We start from the raw sequence: 27,785 nt of genomic DNA on the forward strand, positions 1-27,785 counted from the left end.
AAGCACTGGATTGTTCATGTCCCAGAGTTCAGAAAGGTTAATGACAGAATTGATCATATCTCCTGCATAAATCAGAACAAAGACTCTCACCCAAGGTATTTCTGTATCAAATATTCGTTATTCAGATCTTATTTGTTCAGAGAACAAAGACACCATGTCAGGTACTGTACAAAGAATAATTTCTGCTCTTAGGAAATAAAAATGTAAATAATGAAGAAACAATATGGAGTGGAAGGAGGGGCAAGTCGAAATTTGATTTAAAAAAATTTTTTTCTTTGAAAGCAAGGATTGCTTTCACTACAAAATCTTTTCAAAATATTCTATAAAATGGAACAGCCTATTAATGGCCAGTTTTGGTAAATTTTCACCTCAGAGTCACAAACTCCTTTGCAATGAAAAGCAGCACAAACTGGATCTCCAGAATGCAAAAGTAAATAAAGTAAAACTAACTGAACTAAGTAAGTATCAACAGAAAGGCATTTTGTTTTGAAATTTTCCAGTAGAAGATTTTCTGAAATCTAAGCCAGTATGCAAACAATTTCAGTTTCTCAACAACTCATTTGGGGGCAATGGAAATGTGATGAAAAATTTCTGACAGTCCTCAATTATACACAGAATTTCTACAAGCATTGCACTAGCAAGTGTTCTCTTACTATCTTCACAGTTCTGGTGGAAGATATTGGCGAAGAGAAGTTGATGGTAGATGGGCTGGAATGACCAGAAATAAAGGAAGCAAAGTAACAGAGTTTTAAAAGTAGTAAAGAGAACATAGTAATGGAGAACAACGTGAATGATTTATGGAGTGGATTAGAGGGAAACACACAAAGAAGAAAGACAGAGCCAAAGACGGCACTGAGCAGTGAAGTATAAGACATGCATTCTAATATTCCCTTTGGTTTTCAGTGTTTCTACAACTGGATGCTATCCCTAAACAGCTTTTTCTAGGTGAATACAAGTGATGGGGTTGGGTGTAAGAGAAAAATCTCAGAATCCTCATGCCTGCATCGATCTGGTAATGCTGAAGAAAGCTGTGACCTTATCTCTAGAACAGTTTCTTTATTCTCTGCCACTGAAATGGCCCGTTGTGGCTGAGCCTGTGTCTAAAGTCTCTTTTCAAAGCTTTATGACTGTGGTAAGAGTGCAACAGAAAGAACTTGGTTACAGAGGAAAAAATGTTCTTCAATCACAAATGCTCTCAATAATTAACAACAGCAGCAGAGAAAACTATTGGACAAATAACTGTCTTCTGTTGCAATGTTCTCTCTCTTTCAAGAGATTCTGTAAGACGTCATGACAGTGCCTGCTTTTTTGTTTTTTTTTCCCAGTACACACTGTACGCTTAAACTTGTGCTGCTTAAGAGACTCTAGAGTTACTCAATAAAAAATGCAACTATGAAAAATTGCTCCTCCAATCAAAATAATCAATTTTCTATGGTTTGTGAATTTGTGATTTAGAACATTTCTTGAACATGTTCAGCAAACTTTGAACCTGATAGAAGAGCGTGCTAATGGTTATCGATGCCATGCACAGTTGAAATGGCACACAGGTTTGCTAAGAGAATTAAGCCATATTATTCTGGTAATCTGCAATGGAGGGGAAAAAATACAATTATTGGAGAGTAAAAGCTGACAGACATGAGCTGAATGAAGCAATATTTACTCTTCAATTTTCATTTTCCTGAGCTTTAAATAATTTCTTTTTTAGCACTTCTGACCTAAGGCATTCTATGTCCTTTAGTACAGAAACATGTAGGTATGCAGGGATATCCCTCCCAGCTCTAAACTTGGTAACACTTTGCAGATATATTTTGTAGATACTAAATCCTAAGTAACCTAGAGTTTAACACATTTTACAAAAAATGTTTTCTGCAGATCTTTAAATGAGTGATGATAAGCTCTACTGTTTGTAGAAACCACACAGCTTCCTGATGGAGAGTGTGTGCAGAAAGCCAAATGTACAAATCACTCTAGATTTTCCAGAGGCTCAACCAGTAACAATATCAATGCTTCTGTATCACAGCGCTCCAGAATGCCACATTTTGTAGCAAAAGTATCTTTAATTACAGCTTCATGAGGTAAACAGACTAAAATCATAACATCTACAAACGCATTTCTGAAGGAACTGCATTCCCTCTTTAATTAGCAGCAAGAATTTCCCTTATTTTCTAATTTCTCCATGGTGAATATATAAACTGAGCGAAGTATAGCACTGACCTGATCTACCCCCTATCTTCATCCCAGGCTGTAATTCCTAGCAGATTCTCAGTCATGGTGAACTGTATTTTGATTTTTCTTTTGTTTTGTATGTATAAGGAAGTGACCCTGAGGCTGTAAACTGTGAGGCTTTTATGCACTTGTTTACAGAATTAAAACTTACACTGCAATCTCCAAAGGTTAAAGGTAAATTTATTAATGTATTCATTCATTAACCCATTCATTCATTAACTCACTTGTTCTTACAAACTGTGAGGACAGCATTGTGTCACCTACTGATGAATGTATTTCTAACAGGTGACATGTGCATCCCTGAGGGGTAAATGAAATGTGTTAAGAGAGGAATTGAAGAAATCCATTTTGCAGAGACAGAGATGCTCATGCAGCAAAGGTGAGCAGATGGCTTCACAGGCACACATTAGTATGGAATATTAGGTTTCAGACTATGGGTAGTGTTTAGCTTTAACAAACTAAGAGCATAAGAACGCCTCTCCCTTACCTCTGCTGTAAGAACAAATATGTCCAATTACACTGAACATGAATGTTTCAGTTCGTCTGACTCCCTTCTGGAGGTAGCACATTCCTTGGTTAAACAATCAGAAAAAGTTACTAAGCAGAACTTGCAGAAGAAAAGCTTTCACTGTATAAAAAATACATACTATACTGAAGTAGAACATATTCTAGCACTTTTTTTCTGCATGTTCCTGTTTTGGTTATAAAACAAATCTCCAATTGAAAAGGAGAAGTTCTGGTTATAGCATGTATCAATGCATTACACTACATCTGTGTTTTTTGTTTTTTTTTTCAGTAAGTGTTCTTGATTCACTGTGTAGAACCTGTGTCCACTGACTGACATTTTTCCTTTGCTCTCAGTCTCAGAATGGACTCAAAACTTATTATGTATAATAATATACAGGATCATGATTTCACCTTGGAGACAACACTGAAATTCTTCCCATTTAAAGTAGTGTACTTCCCTAACATGATAAAAGCATGGGGTATTGGAGGGGTCACTCCAGAGCTGCCTGCAAGCAAAGTGATTTTTCACATCAATGAGAACTATCTGAAATTCAAAAGTTTTGCTAGCTGTATGTAGACAAAGATGACTTTTTATACTGAAGTGTCCAAAATGTCACAGAATCACAGAATCACAGAATTGTAGGGGTTGGAAGGGAGCTCCAGAGATCATCGAGTCCAACCCCCCTGCCAAAGCAGGTTCCCTACAGCAGGTCTCACAGGTAGGCATCCAGGCAGGTCTGGAACATCTCCAGAGAAGGAGACTCCACCACCTCCCTGGGCAGCCTGTTCCAGTGCTCCGTCACCTCACTGTAAAGAAGTTCTTGCGCACATTTGTGCAGAACTTCCTGTGCTGCAGTTTCCGGCCGTTTCCCCTTGTCCTGTCTCCACTCACCACTGAAAAGAGTCCGGCCTCGCCATTCTGCCCCCTACACCTTAGATATTTATAGACCTGGATCAGGTCCCCTCTCAGTCTTCTTTTCTCAAGGCTGAACAGACCCAGTTCACTCAGCCTTTCCTCATAGGGGAGATGCTCCAGGCCCTTCACCATCTTCGTGGCCCTCCACTGGACTCTTTCCAAGAGATCCCTGTCTTTTTTGTACTGGGGAGCCCAGAACTGGACGCAGTGCTCCAGATGAGGCCTTACCAGGGCAGAGTAGAGGGGGAGGATCACCTCCCTCGACCTGCTGGCCACGCTCTTTTTAATGCATCCCAGGATGCCATTGGCCCTCTTGGCCACAAGGGCACACTGCTGGCTCATGGCCAACCTGTCGTCCACCAGGACAACAGATTGTCAGATCCACATGCTTAATTTGGACAAAAGCAATCTCACAAAAATGTCAGGAAAAGAAAAAAGTACAAAGGTTATAAATCTTACACATCAATGATGTTTCTTTTACAAGTATTTGATATTTGCATGGAATCAAAGTAAGGGCATAGGCATCAAGAGCCTTCATGCTTTCCCTTGATATGGTGGACTTCATGGTAAACTGCATTAAGCTCTTACATTTTACTAACAGCTGAAATGATTTTAAGCATGGTAATTTAGACCACGAAATCAACCATTAGTCCCTGTAATTAATGTGAGTCCATTTTGTTTTATATCCCATTACAATCAGTTTTAACTACCCAATTATAATTGCCCAATCATATTTCAGTTTTTAATAATGTTCATTTTGTGTTTAACCCACAACATTGCTTCCATAATCCCTGAAATAAAAACCTTATGCTGACATTTAAGCACAAAGAAATGCCAGGATGAAAAAAAAAAGCTGTAACTGTTGGTTTTACTTTAGGTAATAACACAGCACAGGCTCTTAAATCCTTGCTTACATAAAGTCTGACCTTTTCACTTGATATAAAAGTCATTTTTATTGAAACTTGGATCCTCATCTTCCATCATTATTGTTACCTGCCTCTTTCCATGTTGCATTTTCAGTGATGCCTTTTACGGTCATGTGCCTGCATCTTCCTGGCTGTGTGTCCTACTCAGAGGCATATTTTATACAATGTAAATGGAAAAATTGTTAAAGAATAACATAGCCACATTTTAAACTGCTCTTTTCATTTGATCTTGAAACTAAATTGAATATACTGTTTGCCACTTACACTACACTTCCAAATACAGTACAAACTGTTTAAAGGAACAGTCAGATCTCTGTCTCTTTTTCCTCCATTTGAAAATGGTGGGGCCTTCAGAGTGCCTTTGAAAAGGATGGCTATGTCTATAACAAGCCTGCCAATACTTAGAGTCTCAGTGCTGAAACCAACACGGACCAAAGCAGCTCAAGTACACAGAAATCCTAAGAACCAGCCAGCAGATCGAGAGTCTCCTGGCCCCTTCCCTTCCTCCTGACTTGAGTTTTGTCCCAAGTGCTGCTCAGAGAGCACTGGACAGTCAGCTTGTGAACTGTTTACCTGGATGAAGAACAATTTTAGAGCACTGACTCAAGGTGGTCTTCCAAAACAGTGCAAATAGCACTAGGACCTTAAAAGAGTAAATTAGTTACAGACAGTATGGATGGGTAATTCAGATATTTAGAAACCCTTAGATGTAAACAAATGTTTTAGAAATACGACAAGTGAGTCACAGGAGCCCACTGGATTACAAGGAGCTTTTCAGTATACTGCTTCTCTGTCTTCCTTTTCTTTCCTTTTTTAATTTTTTTTTTGTTTGTTTGGAGTTATTCAAACTGATTTTTACTACACTTTCCAAGTCCCATCTACTTGTAAACATTTACTATCCTACCTCTCATTTACATGGCTGTCTTTTCTGAGGCATGCTGAGAGGTACAGAAAACTACTAGTAACACAGATTCGTTCTTCATAGTTAAATGCTGTGGAATGAAACACACTAAGAACATATTTGCTTCAGCAGTCACCTCTGCTCTGTTCTTGAACTCTTTCAGACTTCTACTGCCAATGAAATAGCAGATGCAAGTCTCACTTTCTTTTCTGGGCTATATTGTAAGCTACTTAGGACAGGTATTAAGAATCACAGACTGAGAGCCACTGGCATACAGATCTGAACACACATCCATTAACCCTTCCTCTGGGTATATTACTGTCCTAAAGAAAATGTAAGTGCAGTCAGAATGTTGCACTGTCAAGGGATAAACAACATCCTGATACTGGTTAAGGTTAAGGAAGCACAGAATAATTGCTCACTTTCGAACGCCTGTGTTTTATCTTTGATGTGAAAACTAAACCAACAGGGAAGGTTTTTAATAGAGATTTCTAGTACAGACCTCTTCTAGTGAAGCATTAGCACAATGGATCTGTTGCTGATGGGCACTGCATTTCAAAGACTACTCCACTACTTCAGTTTCCAACTCTATTTTAATTGTCCAATTCTATAAAAGCTCAAACAAAATTCATTCTTTTAAAAGTGGAATTGGTACTTGAAAATACTTCAACATGCACAGAAGCACCTGAAAGGAAAAAGCCACCATCTCTTTTTCAGTTTTCAAAACCTCTGATTTAAGCAAAACTGCTTACTTTATCCCTGAGTATGCCTAGAATAGTTTCACAAATATATGTATGCAGTAGGATACACAAATAGACAACCTCCAAATAAACACGTATACACGCTGCTATGCAAACATTTATTCTTAGATGAATGTTTATTAACCTAAGCTTTCTCCTTTTCTTTTTAGTTCTTAATCTCACATCACCTTCAAATAACTTACAACATTCAAAAACATAAACAAAAGCTGTGATTCATTTTACAGAATCAAAATTTGAGCAGATTGTTTGTGAGACTTAATGAACATCTACATTTTCTTTGAGCATAGTATTAAAGGTCTATTATGTATCAATTATTTATTCATGAACAATTGAAAATACTCAGATGAAAGAAAAAGCAATCTTAAGATCCTTTATGTGCCAAAGACATGACTCTCCTATTGAGGAAAATGATACTAAGGTCAACTATTTTTCATAAATCACTCTCGATTCTGTTTCTCTGTGCGATGGATTTTCACATGTGATACTGAATTTCTTTCCATGCTCTATATGTAATATTTTCACTTTGTTAAAAGTAACTCATTCTAATGAGAATTTCACAGCCTAGCCAGATTTGTATTTTGGAGTTACTACCGAACATTCTAGGAATTATATGTTCATAACCCACACAGCTCAGCAACCAAATACATGGCCTTAGTCCTTGACTACACAGTCCATATTAACATCTTTACTCTTTTAGAATCCTGCTGATAGTGATCTGAACTTATTCACTTAGATCTACCAACCTTATCTGGAAAAAATGTATTGGAAAAAATATACACTGTTTTATTTAGATTGTTTTGTAATTCTAAGTATCAAAGCATCTAAAGATTTTTTTCACATATTACCTACAAAATATTAACTGCTACAAGTAAAACATACAATATTAGGTGAGTCCTAAATATAGCAGGAACATGGACATGAATTACTGAAAATTAATTTACAAATTAATTGCTTTCCTGACACAATCTTTGTTCAAGTTCTTCAGGAAGCAAGCATTTCCCTCCAGGAATAAGAATACATGGTAGCAGCTTCTCAGGGTCAGTTTTCTAACGGAATTTAATTCACTAATAAAAACTCTGATAGAAAACCAGTTTTATTTCACTTAGTGTATGCATTTTTTGCCACACAGTGAATTTAGTAATTATGCATAAATGATCCATTACAAGAAGCTAAATCTAGTAAGAAAGGTATTGTGGTTTTGGTATCTGACAGGAGAAATGCTCTAGCTTACAGACTAAATGCTCTATTGTATATGTAAACAAACAGAAAGAGGCACTGTTAGTGCTGCTAACACCATTATCTTAAAAAATGACTCAGTAAAACAGGTGGGAGCTGATACAATTGAAGTAGTTTCTACAAGCTTACAAATGAAATTGGTAAGAATCTCAGTGCCTCAAAGGCCCTAAAACTAAGCTCTGAGATGTGAGCTTGCTGCTGCTGAGAGCTAAAACTATATTTATTTTCTATAGGGAAAATGCTGATTCTGGAGTAAAAATCCATGAACTGGAGAAGGAAATAAATTTCATGGATGGAAAAGGATGGAGGACAACAAGCCTTCTTGGTAGCATCCAAGAGATTTAAAAGACAGAAGTAGGGTAAAGCTATGTTCTGCTGGTGAAAGAGAGAACTCCATTCCAGAATGCTGTTTCAGTCTCAGCAACAGCTTAGTCTTTGCTTTTGGGCATCTCTTCATCACCTGCAAAACAGGTATACACTAAATCTTATTTAGATGTGTATCTTTTTTGACCAGAGTTATAATTTCCCTGTTGAGGTTTCCAAGAAACATAGAGCATTTAAGACTGAAGGTAACGTTCATAAGAAAAAATATTGCTAGTGGCAGTATAGTTGTAATTGAAGACAAAACAAAAAGAAACAGAACAAAAGAATGACAGAATGGATGAGGCTGGGTGGGACCTCTGGAGATTATCTGGTCCAACACCACTGCTCAAAGCAGGGTCAGCTAGAGCAGGTTGCCCAGCATCATGTTTAGTTAAGTGGATAGAGCACATCAGACCTTCCTTAAGACCCTTCAGAACAACACTCCACAAACAAAGCAATAATATATTACTAATTCCATCTATTGAGAGAGATTAGGAGGCCAGTTCTGAAAAAAATCTTGTGTTGGAGCTCCACTATGCTCATTTTCCACTGGTGAGTATGTACAAGAACTGGCACTGAGGGTCAGGAAATTCTGGTTCTAATTCTGAATCTCTTTTTACTTTCTTTTATATGATATTTTTCCATTAGTCAAATTCTGATTCCTTTTTTAGTGGAGTTATGTTCATAACAAGACCAGCAGCCAATGACTGAATTCCTTTACAAACCGCTTTATTTTTGACTTTACAGCCAAACCATTAAATAAGCCATATAAATTCTCAACCTGGGAACAAACTGTCATTCTTTAGAAAGTTAATTTGTTTGTGTTTGGCTAACTTCATGGAAAATAAAGGCTCTATCAGTTCTTGATATTTTTTTTCTATGTCTCCATTATCATGCAGGTTGGTAACCCCTAGCAAGAATTATATATCTGGTGTTTCTTTTTGAATAATTGCACTGAAACTACATCCCAAAACACTTTAATGGTTGTCACTTGACAAAAAGCTCAGAATGAAGGCACACTTCACATTACTGAGAAACATAAATCTTCATCCATTTTAGCATCTACAAAATGTGAAGATCTGTGTTTTTCTTGCAGCTTTAATTTTATGACAGTGTTTGACATTAAAATCCAGTAAACCCTCCAACTTACATGATGAAAGTAGTATTAGCTTATGAAGTCTGGGTGGAGTACCTGACTAAGGACACTGTGAATTAGGGAGATGGGCTCTGTGCCAGCTATGATGATGGCACAACAGAATAAGAGAATAATTATCCTGGATTTTGTAATGATTTTTGTTCCATCCTTCTCAAGCCAGGAGATGAGGTTTGACTCATAGACAGTTGGTATGAAACAAAGTTATTTTCAAGTTTTGTTTTGCATCTTTGCTGAACAGTGCCAAAGTCTGATGAGTGGCCTACAGACTTCTCCTTTATTCCCTCAGATGTACCAAAAGTTTCTTGACCACTGCTGCATCCATGAATAAAACGTCTGTAATTCTAAGAGAAGAAAAGCTTTTTCAGAAAAGGTTTTGCAATACTGAGTCAACAGGAGTTAAGTCATAAAATGTGGCAATACCTTATTATTAAAGCAGGGAAAAAAACACAACACATGTTCTTCCATGAGCAGTGAAATTAATAATTTTCTAAGAATTTAGTTTACCTTGCCACTGTAATACCAGCCTCCTTCTTCCTGACATCCTCCATGACAGTTCAGTGGCCAACAGATAGAAAGGCTGCAGCTAAACTCATGCTCATGGAGCAGATTCAATGTGAGTAGTTTGGTGGGCCCGCATGTACATGCTGACTATACAGTTGGCATTTGCCTAATGGAATGTAGCCTTGCTGAAATTCTGCACAACTGTGCTCCAGTGTAATTGGAATATCTCTCTTCCATTCAACAATTTTCACAAAAATTGTATTTTTCCATTATCTTTGGGATCTCTATCCTGTTTAAATGTGACTTAAACTGAGCAACAGGATAATGCATTATTGAAGGTAATAGGGATTATAGACTGTGAGATCAAATAGCATCACTTCCTTTGTAAAGCAAATTGAAAGCAGAATCCCCAATGATTATTTTGTAATTTTAGAGTGATTTTGATTTTAATTTTCTGGGAAGTCTGTATCTGGCATGCTGAGTGTTTCCGTCCACTCTGAGCGTAAAGTTCTATTTTATAGGTAGCCACCTGAGCAAACAGGGTGTAGGCTTTATAAAACAGGGGGAATCTATGTTACTGCCTCCCTTGAATAAAAATATACCTGGCCATTCATATATAAACCAGGAGGCATATACTGAACTATCATCCTATCTTGCTGAAATTCAATCCCAGCCCTCCTATTTTTTTATGGTATAGAATAATACAAGCTGGAACTGTTCACTATCCCTCATTTCCATTCTGGTAAGAACAATAGGGTCCTTTCAATATCTAAAGGGGAGCTACAATAAAGAAGGTGACGGACTCTTCAACAGTCTGTGGTGACAGTACAAGGGAAAATGGTTTCAAACTAAAAGAGGAGAGATTTAGATTGAATATAAGGAAAAAGCCTTATATACAAAGGGTAGTGAGGCACTGAAACAGGCTGCCCAGAGATATGGTGGATGCCCTGTCCCTGAAGACTTTTAAGGTCAAAATGGATCAGAGTCTAAAAAACCCAAGCTAGATGCTGATGTCCCGGTTCATTTCAGGGGAGTTGGACTAGATGACCTTTAAAGATCCATTCTAACTCTAAGGCTTCTATGGTTCTAAAAATACACGAGCAGAAGAGACTACGACTACAGAACAGAGTTGAGAATACTTGGTTAGGAAATAATGAGGTTTTCTTCCATCTTGCCCAAGTTTTCTGTTTATTATTCAGCAGCTACTTGACATAAAATAAATGAAGAGATCTAATCAGAAGAGAGCATTTTAAAACAGCAACACAAGCAGTGTGTTTCCATCTTCCCCAGCAGTTCAGAAAGATATTGAGAAGAAAAGGTTTTGGCTGAGTAACCAAGAACTGTCTAAGGCCATGTCTAGGTTTTCTTAGTGATAAATTCACAAATAAATGTATAGAAAGATAGGCCAATATCCTTGTTTGTATGAAAGTCAAAGGCAAAAGTTTGGAGATGTAGATTCATAGGTAATCATGGCAAAGAAAACAGATGTAGTTGTTTTTCCAGATGCAGAGTAAGATATGGAGGGAAAATAAAGAAGATCAAGAGTAGAAGAAGAAAAAAGTAGCTGATGCAGTCAGGACAAGAAAAATCTTTCATCCCGTCATGTGCATGTGTGTGTGCACGTAGAAGGCAGGGAAGGCTGAGGAAGAAGAGAAGAAAGTAGTAAGGGAAAAGAATGAAAGCTACATGCGTTTTGCAATTATTTTTATAGAGAAATCAGTTACTTGGCAATTTAATTGATATTTCACAAGCTCCATATTAAATTTTAAAAGCTTGCACAGAAGAGCTTGCAGAGTCATCATCCTTAGAGAATGAAATTAGCCAACTATCCATGTTTCTCAAATTAGACATGCAGAAGCATATCTTTCTTTAACTTTCCATTCAAAAGAAATGTTCAAAAATCAGCCTGGAAGAACAAATAGTGGTGTTTGCCTGAATGTAAGTTAGAAAGCCAAGTTAGTTGACCTTAACTCTAGACACACAACAGCTGTTTAAGTTAGGAAAGTGGAAAACCAAATACAGCTGGTTTACTTACAATTTCATAAAGTTATGTGAACATTTGGAGTTATGTACTGTGCAGTAAACACATCTGCAAGGTTTATGTTTATGAAACGCTTGTTTATGAAGCACCTATTCTCCCCTGTGCATTGATTACAGCAAGTGAAATGACAGTAGCAGTTAAATGTTATTGCAAGACAAGATCAGACAGATACAATAAGTTCTTCTTATCTCAGATGCTGCAAATGAAGAATTGCAAAAGAGGAGGTAACAGTGTCACATGCACATAGAAATCATTAATTCAGGAAATGATGCACACAGAAAAAAATAATGTGCCTGTATAATAACAGACCCTTCCCCTCCTACACCCACAACCAACAACAGCAACAACAAAAACAGAAGAAAAAAAAAACCACAACAATCCCTTAAAAACAGAGAAGTAGAAAGACCAAGCAGGCACACGTAAATTTTGTGAGTCTCCTACAACAGTTGAGGAGAGCAGCAAAGAACCAAAGAATAATTTAAGTTGGAAGGGAACTCAAAGGATCTTTAATCCAAGCCCTGCTCAAATGATGAGATGGGGTTAGGTAGGACAAATACCATACCACTTCCTTGGGGCAACATGTTGCAGTGCTTGAATGACCTCACAGCAAACAAATTCCCCTTTATATTCAGTTCAAACCTCTCTTACTGCAATATAAGCTTGTCATATTAGTCCTCATACCATGCAATACAGCAAGAGTTTGGCTTCATCTTCTTAAGCTCCTTAAAGAAACTGGAAGGCCATCATCAGGAAGATGCAGACCTGTATTTCTCTTTCTGTTTATTGCTCTATCATCTTTATGTTACTCTCCCGTTTTACTACAAAAATTTTCCTCTCTTAGAGTACATGTGTGAATTTTAGATTGAGCTCCTGACACAGTAATTACACATTCATTTAGGCTGCTATGATGCCTGTGACCCTTTCTCATTCTCAGAAGCATGTGAAAATTGCTTAAGCTAAAAACTTACTTCTTCACTCACGTTGGCTAAGTACCAGCAGTCGAGGAAAAGGTAAAAAGGCACTTAACCTACAAAAAACAGTAAGCAGCAACTTAATATGAACATGTACATTTCTAAGAAGGAAGCAAAATACTCATAGATCATATAAAGGAACTCAAGACAGCTACTGCTGTTTCTTCATAGCCCTCTCAGCGTGAAACAAAAATTTTGATTTTTTTTTCTGAAATGAGTGATATAAACAAGGTCAACTTCTGTTAACTCCCAGAAAACTGGCAACTGCAACAGTGAGAAGACATAAACAAATTACCAAAATATTGAAAATAGATATGTGTGAAATGATTGGCAAGTAGTATTTCAACACGAACATGTTGGTTGGAAAGGACCTTCACAGATTACTAACTCCAACTGCCTGATCACTTCAGGGCTAAACAGAAGTTAAAGCATGTGACCAAGGGCATTACCCAAGTGCCTCTTGAACACTGACAGCCATGGGTCACCAACCACCCCCCTAGGAAGCCTGTTTTAGGGTTTGGAATCCCTCATAGTAAAAACATTCTTCCCAATATCCTGTTTGAACCTTCCCTGGCACAATTCTGTGCCACTCCCATACTGCCATCAGCCACACCATCACCCAGCCACATCCCCCTGCTTCCTCTCCTCAGAGAGCTGCAGAGAGAGCCAGCTCTCCTCTCAGCTTCCTCCAAATTGGACAGACCAGGTGTCCTCACAGAAGGACATCCAACCTTGGTGTTTCTATGATTTTCCAGCTCTTTTACAGCTTTGCTGCCCTCCTGGAGCTCCTTCAAAGACCTTAACATCCTTTTCGAAGCAGAGAACTGCACACAACATTCAAGGTGAGCCCACATCTACTCTATGTACAACAGAAAATCACCTCTTCTAACTCTGCTGTGTTCAGTGTACATCATAAGGCAGTCTGCCTCTTGGCTGCCTGGCTGCCTGGGCACACTGTTGGCTCATCTCTCCCCAGCACCTGTAGGTCCCTTCCTACTGAGCTGCTCTCCAGCCACTCATCTTCCAGCTGTGCCTGCAATGTCCAGCACTCTCCATCCCACGTGCAGAACCAGGCATTTTCCCATGCTGAATTTTGTGCCATTGCTGAGTGCTTAAAGCTCCAGCTATATCTCTCTGCAAGGCCTTTGTTACACTGTGCATTCAATCAACAATCTCTACATACATTGTATGGATACAATTAGAAACCTATTTTTCTTCAAATACAATGCTGGCCTCAGTAGGGGGCTGGGTAAACATTATCAGGAGCTCAGCAAAGAATGGAAACTACCTTGTTGGCTCTCTTGCTCTCAAGAGATATGGCTGATAATGAAAGTCTTGAAATTAGTGATTTCAGTACAGGCTCAGAAAAGGACTTTATATCTTGATTGAAATTATATTATCAGTCTCCCCCAGGGTGTTTGGCATGAATGCTTCAAAAATAGCTTGAGAACATGTGGACACAAAATGATTACCAACTCACTGCTAGACCAAAACCTACTTAAATTTTGCCCGTGAAAGAAATCATTCAAGAACATTTCCCTTTTATGTAAAAAGTACTTCTTGAAAGTTGCAAGATTAGGTTTTTAATTTGAGACAGTTACTTTTTGTTTCAGATGAAAGACATCACTACAGGTGGAAATCAATTTTTAATTCATTTTTATAACAGCTGTGTGTTTTCAGGACTGGTCCATTCCTTTTAAAATCATTGCCTTTTCCGCAGAGATACAGATATTCTGCATATGCTCATTGATCCCTACAACTTCAGAATGAAAGACAATTTACTGCATTAGCATCTCCCTGAACTGGACAGCTTTGAAAGAACAAAGCCGATCACATCATGATTATGAAAGGAGTGATCCTTCTGCATTTTGCAGAACACAAACCACCAGCTCTGACCACTACATTGAGATGCTGACAAAGCTGAAGTACCAAACTTCCAGAGTCAGGCCTGATAAATAAAAACCCTTCTCTTGCAGCAAGATAATGCCAGGCCCCAAATCAGTTTGAATACCATGGAGTACAATGCCAATCTTGGCTGGATTGTCCTATGACAGCCACTGTATAGTCTGCATTTGGTGCCTTCTGACTTTCACATGTTCAGGCCAATGTATGACAGATGACATAAGCAACATTTTTCTAGCAACTACATCATCACAGCTGTTGTGCAACAGTGGACCACCTCTGCTGCTGCACATTTTTACGAGCATGACAAATAGGCTCTTGCTCACTGCTGGTAAAAACGCACAGCTAATGGTGGTGACTATGTCGAAAAATAGGTATTGTAGCTGAGAATTTGCCATATGAAACAGTGTTATTATGCTCTTCATATCCACTGTAGTTTTTATGGAAATACATAGGAGGCATTACTTTCAGACCTACATACTTCCTCAAGGAGTGATTTTCATATGTGTGGAAAAGGTAGCTCCCTGCCTTTACTCAGCCACAGAAAGATTTTGAGATCCTCATACACTTTTCTCACTTTTTTTTGCTTGTAGCACATGCTTATTTGGTGCACACTAATTTTTGCTGATGTTGATGGATTTTCTACTTGCAAAACAAAAGCAGTACCATTTTGCATGCCACATGCCTGCAGAATATAAGTAGCTTGTGAATATTTGAGAGAAAAAAGAAAGTTGCACTCTGACTTAGAATTCTAATTTCTAGATCACAGAAAATGCAATATCTTTGTTTTAAAAAAAACCATGCTTGGTATGTGGAAACAATCTGGAAATTAGTTCAGAATGATTCTGATGTGATAAAGCAGGAGGGTACCAGTAGCACCATAATTTATTAAAATGATCATTAGATAAAATAATAACCTCCCTCTATTTGAATGTAAACAATAGAAATGAAATCCCAAATTTTATTCTTTGTCCATTGTCTTAATAGGTAAACCAGCAAGGGCTCAGAGTCCATTCTATTGAAACCAAAAATTGTTCTGAAGTAAAAAAATCTCATTTGAAAAAAAATCCTATAAAACTGACTTTGTATTTTCTGATTTCTAAGAGACTCTCTTTAATGCTACAGAAAGATAATCATTGTCATCTTGCACACTCACCTAGCATTACCTATTTAATTTATGTTCTACACCAAATTGGTACCTTGGTGCAGTTGAGTCCTCCCTCCACCTAACTGCTGAACTGTGACCCAGTACACTATCACAGAATCATAGAATGGTTTGGGTTGGAAGGGACTTTTAAGATCATCTAGTTCCAACCCCCTGCTATAGGCAGGGACACCTCCCTCTAGATCAGGTTGCTCAAAGCACCATTCAGTCTGACCTAAGCAGGGGTCATCCAGAGCCTCATGGGGCAACTGTTCCAGTGTCTCACCATCCTCAGAGTAAAGAACTACTTCCTAATATCTAGTTCAAATCTACCCTCTTCCAGTTTAAAACCATTTCCCATCATCCTGTCACTACCTGCCTTTAAAAAAAGTCCCTCCTCAGCTTTCATAAAGGCCCCCTTTGAGTACTAGAAGGCCACTATAAGGTCCCTTTGGAGTCTTCTCTTCTCCAGGCTGAAGAGCCCCATGTTTCTAAGTTTGTCCTCACAGGGAATGGTCTAGCCCACTGATCATTTTCATGGCCCTTTTCTGGACCTGCTCCAACAGCTCCATGTCCTTCTTGTGCTGGGGGCCCTAGAACTGAATGCAATACTTCAGGTGGGGTCTCCCAAGAGCACAGTAGAGAGGCAGTCCTCAACATGCTGGTCACACTTTTCTTGATCCAACCCAGGACACAGTTGGCCTTGTGGGCTGCAAGTGCACACTGCTGGCTCATACTGAATCTTTCATCAACCAACACTTCCAAATCCTTCTTAGGGCTGCTCTCAAGCCATTCTCTGCCCAAACTGTATCTGTGCTTGGGATTGCCCCAGCCCAGGTGCAGGACCTTGCACTTGGCCTTGTTGAACTTCATGAGGTTTGCATGGACCCACCACTCAAGCCTCTCTAGGCCCCTCAGGATGGCATCCCTTTCCTCTAACATGTCAACTGCACCACTCAGGTTGATACTGACTGCAAACTTGCTGAGGGTGCACTCAGTCCCACTGTCCATGTTGCCTACAAAAATGTTAAATAGCAGAGTCCCAAAACCAATCTCTGAGGAATGCCACTTGTCACCAGTCTTCACTTGGATATTGAGCTGTTGACTGCAACTCTCTGAGTGAACCCATTCAGCCAATTTCTCATCCAACGATTGCTCCATTCATCAAATCCATTTTCCCCTGAGTTGGTGACTAGGGCAAGGACAAATGCCTTGCACAAGTCCAGGTAGATCATGGTTGGACTCGATGATCTTCAAGGTCTTTTCCAACCTGAGTGATTCTATGATTCTATGTCAGTTTCTCTTCCTTTATCCACTTATGCTGTAACTCCACCATCAAAGGCCGCCAAGTTTGTCAGGCATGACTTGTCCTTGGTAAAGCCATGTTGGTTACCACCTATCACCTTGTCTTTATGTTCATGTTCATTATTAACGCGTTCAGGAGTATCAGCTCCATGATCTTGCCAGGCACATAGGAACTTAGTGTTCTTCATGTCTGCCTAGCCTGAACTGACAGTTTTGCTTGCCCTGTAACACAGTGCCTGCTTATGGGATGCTGGTGGATGCTGACAAATGCAGCCTCCAGCTTTATGATCCAGGGAACGCTCCTATGTTCAAGGCAACCCTACAGATTGAATAAAAAGTCTTTTTGGACTGACCAACATGCAAAACCACAGCTTCAGCTTCAGCTTCAGTTTCACGTAGGGAGTCTGAACACATCTGCTGCACTCAAATGGCACAAATAGAACAGAATTAAAAATATATAGATCATACCTTTTAATATAATTCACAACTTTCTGTCTCAGGACTGTTTCAGCATAGCTATAGAGATCTGCCCCACAGCTTAACATGTTCAAACAGTAAATACAGTCCTTTTACTTCCTGTACATCCTTATGATTCCTCTCTTGATGTATCTACATTCTGCATATTTGAATCTGCACATCTGGTCTTAGTTCTGCTGCCTTGATTTTTCTCCATTTTCTTTAAGGACTCTAGAAGAAAACGTAGCATCACCCAGCATTTTTCAGACACTTTCCCTCATTCAGGTAAATATGCAAGTATTTCTCTACTAACAGCAATGTTATATAGCTGTTAGTGTAAAGCAGGCAATTTTGACTTCACTGAAATAACTGCAACACACACACACAAAAAAAAAACTCCAAAAAACAAACAAAAAGCACAAACAAAAACAACCAGTAAGAATTGATAAATCCCCACCACAAACGTCATAATAACTTCAGAATTTTTCTCATGTTATCAAATTACCATTATTTCCATGTACCAGGAAGGCCTAGCAAGAGAAAAAAGGAGCAAAGGAGGATCTCTTGCCATCAAAGTTTGTATGGCAAATATACTGCTTCCTGTATTATAAAAAAAAGTTGAATTAAATTTTAACTTTCATTTTCAAAAATATTTGCTTTACTACATTACTTCCATTCTGTTTATAAGTTGATATACGGTTAGATGATTTTAAGGATTAAAATGAAGTTAACTCAAGCTATTTTTTGGACTGCATGATGTTGTTAAACAAGCTACAGATAAAAATAACTTGTATAACACTGCATTTTTATAAGCTGTTTTTCACATTTCAGGTTAAGACTCATTCCTGTGGACCGTGTCTTAAAAATTAATAAGAATCAAGCTAGTAAGCACAATTAGAATGGAGTTTGGAAGAAATTTCAGAAGGCACTGCTGTAAAATAGAACTCCTTTTGGAAATGTTGAATTAAGAGACTGGTTATGCCATAAAAAATCTCTGTGAAAAAAGTAATCCTGAATATCACAAAACTAGTAGTATGTGTTCAAGTCTTCCCTGCATGTCCTGGCCAGATCAAGCACTAACCTGTCCTCAAATGCCCTTATACTAAGGAAGGGAAGAGAAAATAAAAATGTTTACATTGACCTTAACACATTTGATAGAAATAGGCACAGAACAATGACCTTCACAAAAAGGTATAGAATGGAACCACAGGTTAGGGAGGGGTTGTATAAGTAACTAGATTGAGACTGTATAGTCCCTCAAGGGTGAGGACAAAGCAGCTTAAATTTTCTCTAAGAAAATACAGAGACTGCGTGGACTAACTCCAAGAGGGGAGGGTGAAGTAGGAAAAGAAGATTATTTTAAGCAGATTCTATGCACAAGCTGCTTTTTAGCAGCTGGACTTGTCTAAAAAATATACATATATATATATACACACATATAATCACATATATATATATCTACATATATACAGAACGTTGTAAATATTTAGGATAGAAAATTCCAGATTTAATTTTTGCTTCTAAGGAAGAGGCACTACTGAATTTGAACCTTCACCAGTTTTATGCTTTTGCACACTGATAAAAGCAAAAATCACTTACAATGTAAACTGACTACTGACCACAAATATTGTTTTGTTAATGATTTACACATCCAGGAAAAATGTCCTCAGGTTTAGTACACTGCCACTGTAAAGCACATTTACAAGACATACTGCAGCCATGAGGTCACAAAGAAAGTATTTTCTTTTACTGCTCCGTTTCTACAAAAGCACTGCAACACTCTTGCCAGCCACAAGCCAGCCATTCTGCTTTCTGCTTTCCTCTCTAAAGCAAGTCTGTCTGCCCTGTAACAGGATCGTGCAAAAAAAAAACCAAAAAAAAACAAGGTCAGAATGAGAAGAAACTACCTTGTTGTCTTTGCTATTCTAAAACCTCATTAGCAAAGAAACACCACATGGACAAACACAAAGTTGAAAGAAGAACAGCCGATCAGATTACGGAAGCTATGAGGAAGACTGGAAAGAAACTAAGTTAGGAAGGGTTTCTAGAAGTAAATGCATTTTTAGAAGATAATGGCATATTTGGGACTGAATGTAAAACAAGATTCCATGAAAAAGTGAATACAAACATCAAAGAGCTCAGTGCTGTAAGTGCAAACCCTCAGCCTCTCTGACAAAGGAAAACAGCACTGCTACCCAATGCAGAGGACTGGAAAACTTCATATCAAAAAAGTAGAATATATATATATATTTTTTTTTTTTTCAAAAATATCTCTTGTGCTTTTTTTTTTTTTGCTACAGTCTGTGATTCAGTCACAAATACATTGACCCATTCTGCATTAACCTTTTTCCTCAAATAATTTCTACTATCTTAATCTGAAGAGTACTGTTTTACTGTTTTAATGCAGCAACTCTTTCAGCTCAATCTAGACATGTGCAATAAGGCTAAATACAACAGCACACATATACCTACAAATGAACCAGCTCATCATGACATATTAGTTTTTATTATTATTAGAATTTTATTATTATTTATTTATTAGTATTTATTATTAGAGTTTTACTATCATGAAATACTAACTTTTAACCATCTTGTTTTCTATATGGAAGCTGGCATAGAGGAAAAAAAAATAGACAATACAGGCAAGCTGCCAAGATAAGAAGAGTTACTTAAAGAAAATATTATTAGAGACAGAGTAATCAAGTCATTGAATGCCTTATCTTCTTAAAAACCTTGGAAAAATGTCTATCGGTATTCTTTTAACCTTGGTGTTATTTAAACAAGATTATAAATATGAGATGAACTGGGACAAACTGATACAAAATATGTAACTGAGGCTCAATTAAAATAACAACCACTTCTTTCATAGCAATGAGACAAAGAGCTTTTGTGAGCTGAGAAAGCAGATTTCACACACTCTTCAAGAAGAGACATTAATTAGGTTTAGAGATATTAATTAAAAAACTTCTCCAAAATTTTTTTTGGAGATCAGTTCCTGAGGTTTTATTTTCTCCTGCCATGTTATCCATCTTGTAAGGAGAGCTGCAATAGCAGAGTAACTGAGGCAGCAGGTGGGTAATACTGATACAGATCAAGCTCCTGTTGCAGCTCTTGATGTTACTGCAGCCCAGGAAGAGGAGATTTCCAGCAAGGGGCTAGGAAAGCAACTGGGGCTGCAAAGCAAGAGCCCAAGGAGTCTGGCACATGAGAGAGAAGATCTGTGCTCCAGTGTTCAAAGTGTCTCCTTATACTTCTGCATATAGGACTCAAGTTACAACACTCAAACTTCAGGGAAAGGACAACAAGTTGAATGCTCTTGAACAAAGGATGTACTTTATAGCTGGGAAATGAAGGACCATACTGCTGGTGAGAATTAGGCATGTTTTCATGATCCTGGATACATCTTGTCTTTCTAGCTACACTACTTGCACATAGGCAGAAGCCTAAGCTTAAACACCTTGGGTACTTTCAAAATCAAAATATAAGCACCTGACAGATTTTGCAAATGCTGGATTTATATGCTTTGATTTTGTCTAAGTGCAATGCTGAGCACTTGCAAACTACAGGGGATAGTTCAGAAGATTATTTCTATCTAGAGTAACATACCCTAACAGACACAGTGCTCTCCAGCTTAACTTCTGTCTGCTTGTGGTAGCTTCCACAAGCTTGCAACAGTCTCCTACTTGCAGGGTCTTACTTTCAAATTAAGCAGCATGTTAATTATAGTATCAGTGGAAATCGTTTATTATCTTGTCAAAAGCCAATTAATTAGTCCAAATATTTCAAATTTAAAATTATAAAGGTGTTGTGTTCTATTCTGCTCAATTGTACCAAAACCTAATAATAATTAGGGTAAGTATGCATCCTGACTAAAACAGTGACCATTAAGGTTGGTGTTGTGATATAAGATCAGGATAAGCTCATCTTAAAATCTGAACGAGGAAGAGATTAATCATGATATTACCTGGCTGAGATGTGCACAGCTTTAAAATGTCTAAAAAGTTTATCAAACATCATTTTGTCCAGGAAAACAACTGTTATTAATTGCATATTGAAACAGTGAATAATATTGATTTCCTCATTCTGTATGAAGAAGACATTTTCCTTCTTGCCCTCTCTCTAATTGAGCTAGCTATTACATCTACTTCTGAGAAACAGAGAGTTGGCTTTGAAGTTGGCTCTTTCAACACTACAGTGACTGCACAAAGTGAAGCTCAGACATACTGCACCAATGAGACTGAAACAAGTCTAAGACTCTTATAAGACTATTAAAAATCTTGCAAAACTGCCTGGAATAACTACTGCTAACAAAATCAGCTTTACTGTGTTCTAAAACAAAAGACTTCATCAGTGTCTTCACTTTTCCCTTTTAAGCACAAACCACTCATTTAAATTATTTCTAATTTTTAGATCAGTATTTTTGGTGTCTGTGAATACTAACTCATTATTTTTTAACTAATAGAAGTTGAATACAGAACTGATAACAGCATTTGGTAATCATAGGCAAATAAGTCAATTAAACCTTGTAATTAACTTGTAAAGAAAGTATATTTGCAATAGAGAAGTTACTCTAATTTTAATCTGGCACTTAAAATTAATACAAGGAAAAAAAATCAAGTAAGATACTCACTTTTTCTTATTTACATCAATAGATTTTCTCTAATGGGTCACATAGAATTTCACCTAGGTCATTATCTTATCTATAACAATGACCAGTAATAAAAATACGGAAAATAATTCTCTAAGTTACATAATGAGTTATTGAACCTGCTGCACCAATCCCTTGTACACTTAAATTTCTTCTCCTTTTGCTCCATCTTGTCCATACAGAAGAATTTGAGAGAATTTAGAGACAGCTGGAATTGAATACAGTATTTAAATTGGAGTTAGTGCCTTTCTGTTTTGTTGGGTGCAATATCAAAAGCCCACAAAACTGTAATTAATGGATTCTCTATGCAATGGAATCTATGGAAAACTTGCATGACAAAGAAAAGAAATTATTTGACAGAAGACCAGAAGTATCTCCCTGATTTCTCCACCACTTGTGCCAACATTAATTGGAATAATTCTCACATAGTAAGTAAGGACATGTTCTCAAACAATATGAAAACTGTGATGTAGCAGAAGAGAACAATTAGTCACAAATTAATGATCAAGGTGTCTGAAGGTTGGACTCATATCTCCATATTTACTGTCATCCTTGAAAGTCAGTCTTGAAGTGTTTGCTAATTAGAGTGTAGTTCAAACAACTTTTTAGGCAAGCCAATTTATTTTTCATTTTATGGTTAAATTATAAATATTTTTCTCATTCAGATGAACCATAATTCGGAAGAGTTAAGTGTAGAAGGATTACTTAAGTAAAAATTTACTAGGTGAACAAAACCTCAAATCTTTTCCTTCAAGAATGACAGCACATTCAGTATTTGCAATTGTTGCCTTGCATTTTCTTGACAAGCAAAATGAAAAACCCATGTCAGTTCAGAGTAAAAACATTTGTTATTCCTGATATTGATTTAATGTGAAAATTCCCATTTCATTTTTTCCCTTCACAGTTCACAATATTTTAAATCATTGCACCCTGAACACTTGTCATACTGTGGTAAGGATCAGATTCAATCTCAAATTCATTTACATTTTTCTCTAAAGGTGTTCCTTTTCCATTCTGGAGCCCTGTTGCTCTGCAAACATGCTACGAAGGGGATGCATGCAGTATGGGCTTTGCAAGACCCCAAGACAGATACCTGCCAGGTTCACTTTAGACTTGTGTTGGCTTGTCTAAACTTTTTTTGTCTTGTTTAGCTTTAGTAAGTTTTTTTAAATTGATTTTTATTAGTAGCAAATTATTATTGATGATGAAATATTTAATAATAATTTAATAGTGATACAGAGCAGAGGAGTAAAGGCATTGGGGTTACAGGCTGTCACTTGAGATCTCAGGGGCTATAAGCAGCTCAGCGACGAAACAGAGTTGAGCAAAAGGACAAGAAGGAAGATCAGTATTCAAAATATGTAAAATGCACTGTGTACAGAAAATCTGGATGTAATGCAAATTTGAAACCAATATAAACAAATAGTGAGGTGCAGAGGATTAGAAGGCATGTAATAGTGGATCAGAGTGTAACCTACATAAGGTGAAGAAGAAGCCAAGAATATAAGAATCATATTCCTCCTAGCAAAGAAGTAATGCCACCATCAACATTTCACTCCTGGTGGTGAAGAAGTGATGATTTGCTGCAATGCCCCCCTGCTTCCTATCTGTTCAAGGCAGAACAGCCTTACCTTACTAGAGAGGGAGGCAGCAAAGGGATGAGGATAACAAAGAAAAGGTATATACTAGGAACTGTATGCATAAAATTTTTAATTGCATTAATATTATTGAGAGTTTTTCTTAAATGGTACTATTTATTTTCATTTCTTTTTTCTGTAGGAATTAGATTGTTCAATTTGACTATTAAGGATTCTATTATAATAAAATAAACCCACAGCTTTACACGTAAGGAGAGTTTATTTTTTGCCTATTTCAAAATTTAGAAGACACCATTACTTCCTTTACCTAGAACTTATTTTACATTTCATTTTTTTTTAGTTTCCTGACTAATCCTCCTTATTATCTCATGTTATTTCTGACAGGAGAGATGTTTGATATCTGTTTTTCATGTGTAATCTCATTGATTTCCCTAAAATCTGTAACATATTACATACAGAAACAAAATGACCATAACAAATACAGAAACATCATACGTCTGTATTTCTGATACAGAACAGAGATACGTAAATCGTAACAACTCCTACTTCTTTGCTTTTACTGACCTTTGACATGATTTTTTCCTCACAGAAAAAATGGTACGTGTAGTTGCCAGAGAAACAGAAGGAGAGGGAAATTTGAAAGCTTAATTTACAGGCTGAATTTTACAACCAGTTGATGTAGTGCCTTCTCATGTACATTCTTCAGCTGGAACTGCTTATGTAGTCAATTATCTGTTTTAGCATTTGTTTCTAATAGTGTTCCTAATGCGTAAACCATGCTTTAGAAACAAGACAGTTGCTGGACTGGACAACTGACTAATGCGTAGTTTAGTGTGATGTTGCTACAGCAACCAAAAAGATGAAATACTATGTCATATATTATTTACACATTGCTTGGAACATACAGCTTTCTAAAATCCATTAGCCAAGCAGAGGGTGCTGTTACGGAGGAGATGAAGGTATCTTAAAGCACTCTAAAATAGTTTCCATTGTTCTGGAGGTGCAGGGATGTAAATAAATCAGAGTGAAGTACTGAAAAATAAAGGAGCCTTACTTTCTGAGCACATTATATCAGTATTTCTGATTTTACGGTTACCAGAAGATTTGTGAGCATACGTCTAGATCCTGGACACAGACTTTTTACTTTAGAAGTGCACATTTGTGTTCCACAGCAATGCGTGCAGAAATCTTGTACACAAAGAAAAACTGCTACTGTCTGAATGAAGGCTCAAAGAGTTCTCAAAATGGAGGCTACGACCTTGCTTCAAACATCTTCCCAGCCATCTACTACAGATAATTGCCTCTCCTACTCCCTGCAGGTGCACACAGAAACTGATATGAAAACAAAACCAGTGTGTTGGTGGTGGTGAGGGAAAATAAACATAACAGGCGGCTTGGGAAATACATATTGGTGAATTTCACGAAGGAAGCTATTTATGCATTGTTTGCAAATAATCTGGAAAGCATACAGTTTAATTTTATCACGAGAAACAGTACCCAAGATGGGGTTAAAATTTTAGATTCACCAATGAAGTGCACATTTTGGATAAGGCAGTGAACAAAACATCTGGAAAGGAGTCTGGAGATGTTTTCCAGACCACAGCAAAAAGATTAATGACACAGTCTGTCAAGCTAAAATGGAAGCTTACAGAGGGACTGAAGAAGGTTTTGATTTAAGAAAAAAAGAAAAAAAAAAAAGAAGGGCAGTAAAACAATCTATAGAGTGGATAGGCCTGCTGCTCTTTGTCAGAAATGGATATAATTCTTTGCTTATGTATAAACACAAGAGAGTTTCATAATTATGTAAAAAGGGAACATTTTGTGCTGCCAGCAGAAGAAATTCTGTAAGCAATGTATGTGATGCCCAGTCTTTTTCTACATCTGAAGTACCAGAGGGATTCTGGCAGATGCATTCAGAAGAGAGACAAGTTTCTGCACATTCAAGACACTCCCTGACAGCACTAAAACAGTGAAACGTCTTTGGAGCCCAGTGCTTACTACACTTTTCATAGCATCCTCCTCCATTATGAAGAACATGGTACAATATATCAAAAAGGTGACATGAATCCAAATGGTGTAAAGTACCTTCCTTATTTTATTTGAGAAGTTTGAATGGGATCATATTTTTGAAAATGCTAACTGTTATGTGACCATATGCCATAAATGGACTGGGTCTAACACAGGCCTGAGGACTGGTAAGAAGAGTTGCAAGGAAGGAGCCTTGCTAGAAGTCTTCACTCTGGAGAGAACTATAGAGCCTGTAACTGTGCCTAAATTAATGTGATGATGACTTCCTTGGAGGTCAGTGGCAAAAATTTTATTCACATAACTGTTGGTATTCTTTTACCATGGTACATCACAATTCCAATAAACAAACAAACAAGCAAACAAATAAACATCTCACCATGAGCCCATCTCGTTTTACATCTCAGACATGTGACATAATTAAAAGCTAAATTCATTCAGTTTGGACATCCCTTCTTCATTCTGGCAAGGATAACTACGCTACTGAGCTTACTGGCCTCCACCCAGACTGTATGTTGGCTCACATTTAAAGAGATCCCCTTCTCTCTGGAAGAATCCATTTGAAACAACTGAGCCAACCAAGAAAGGAAACAGAGCTCCAGTCTACTGTAATGCTCTAGTATCACCTAATACAAATGACAAAGATCCCAAGAGAATGCAGTAGATAATGGCTCATGAGATCATGAGAAGGAGTCCCAAAGAACTTCACAGAGGATGGTGCCGAGCTCTGAACAGGACAGAAGCTCAATGTCATGCCTAGTCATGCTCTTACAGTGAAATCTTCACTGTAGCACTTGCTAAATGTGCTTTCAGCCAGTAAGGAAAACCACGTGTGCTAACAAGTACTCACACGCAAAGCAGTCAGGATGCATTCTGGCCAAATGGAGGAGGTTGATTAGAACAAGGACTGGCAGCCTTGCCCAATCATTTTTTTCCAAATAATCCTTCCAGATGGAGGCCAGGGACCCTGCCATATCATGCCATCTCTTCTTGTAATGCATTCCAGGCTGTACATGTAATCTCTTCACTCAAACAGTAATATTATATTGCCCAGTAAAGGGAGTCCTGGTTTTGGCTGAGTGCATCATGACCTAAATTAAAGGCAGGCCTGCAGTGTCCTATAGAAGAGAGGGCAGCTTCAGTACTGTACTTTACAAATATCAGAGGAAGTAGGTATAGGGTAACAACTGGGTTACAGAACACTAGGACTAGAAAGGGGTAAATATTCATGTCATTCTTTGATCTTTACTGAGTGTTAGCTTTTATGGAAGCTGCCAATTGACAGAGAAGCAATCACAGAAAATCTGAAAAAGACTTTTATAAAAAATAAGAGAAAAATCTCTGCTGAAGCAAATAATCAGAGGCAAAAAAAATTCATTAATATATAGCTAAGTGTACTGTGTTCTCCATCACACTGTTCCTTGGGCAAAGCACATTCTGAGCATAGACACAAATTAATGTTACCTAGGCGTTGTAGTTCAATGTGGCAGACAGCTAAGCACCACAAAGAGATCTGTTTACCTCTCTGCACAGCAGGATGGAGGAAAGAACTGGAAAAGAATGAAAGCATTAGAACTCATTTTGAGAACTCAGGTTTGAGATAAAGACAGCTTAATAAGAACAAAAGAATGAGAGAATGGAAGAAAGAAAGAGAGAAGGGAAGGAAAAAGAAAGGAAGGAAGAAAGAGCAGAAATTAAGAAAAAAAGAAAAGAAAAGAAAAGAAAAGAAAAGAAAAGAAAAGAAAAGAAAAGAAAAGAAAAGAAAAGAAAAGAAAAGAAAAGAAAAGAAAAGAAAAGAAAAGAAAAGAAAAGAAAAGAAAAGAAAAGAAAAGAAAAGAAAAGAAAAGAAAAGAAAAGAAAGAAAAGAAAAGAAAAGAAAAGAAAAGAAAAGAAAAGAAAAGAAAAGAAAAGAAAAGAAAAGAAAAGAAAAGAAAAGAAAAGAAAAGAAAAGAAAAGAAAAGAAAAGAAAAGAAAAGAAAAGAAACAAAGAAGGTATAGAAACAAAGAAGGAATAAAAATAAACAAAACAGGAAGGAAACTCAAGTGATGCACAATGCCATTCTCATCACCAGTCCTGAACAATGCCCAGCAAAATGCCAGCAGCAACCACTCCTCAGCCAACTTCCTGAGTTTTCAATTATTCAGCATGATGAACAATTGGTGGTGTCAGCATGGTGAACAAACGGTGGTGTCAGCCATCCC

The 27,785-nt window shown here is 37.5% G+C and overlaps 1 protein-coding gene across 32 annotated transcripts in view; it reads right to left on the reverse strand.

Annotated features, from left to right (window-relative positions):
* The window catches only part of PRLR (prolactin receptor), a 180,523-nt gene that overhangs the window by 36,547 nt on the left and 116,191 nt on the right, over nucleotides 1-27,785 (reverse strand). For 4 of the 32 annotated variants that reach the window (XM_048931102.1, XM_048931099.1, XM_048931091.1 and 1 more), the window contains one exon: nucleotides 12,503-12,561. The exons of 27 other annotated variants lie outside the window; for them this stretch is intronic. The gene's annotated coding sequence lies outside the window, so the exon portion shown is untranslated. Of the gene's footprint in view, nucleotides 1-2,214; nucleotides 2,328-12,502; nucleotides 12,562-27,785 lie in introns of those variants that run through there. One more of the 32 variants, XM_048931114.1, reaches the window with a different exon arrangement.

Source organism: Lagopus muta, chromosome Z (assembly GCF_023343835.1).
Source record: "Lagopus muta isolate bLagMut1 chromosome Z, bLagMut1 primary, whole genome shotgun sequence".
NCBI lineage: Eukaryota > Metazoa > Chordata > Aves > Galliformes > Phasianidae > Lagopus > Lagopus muta.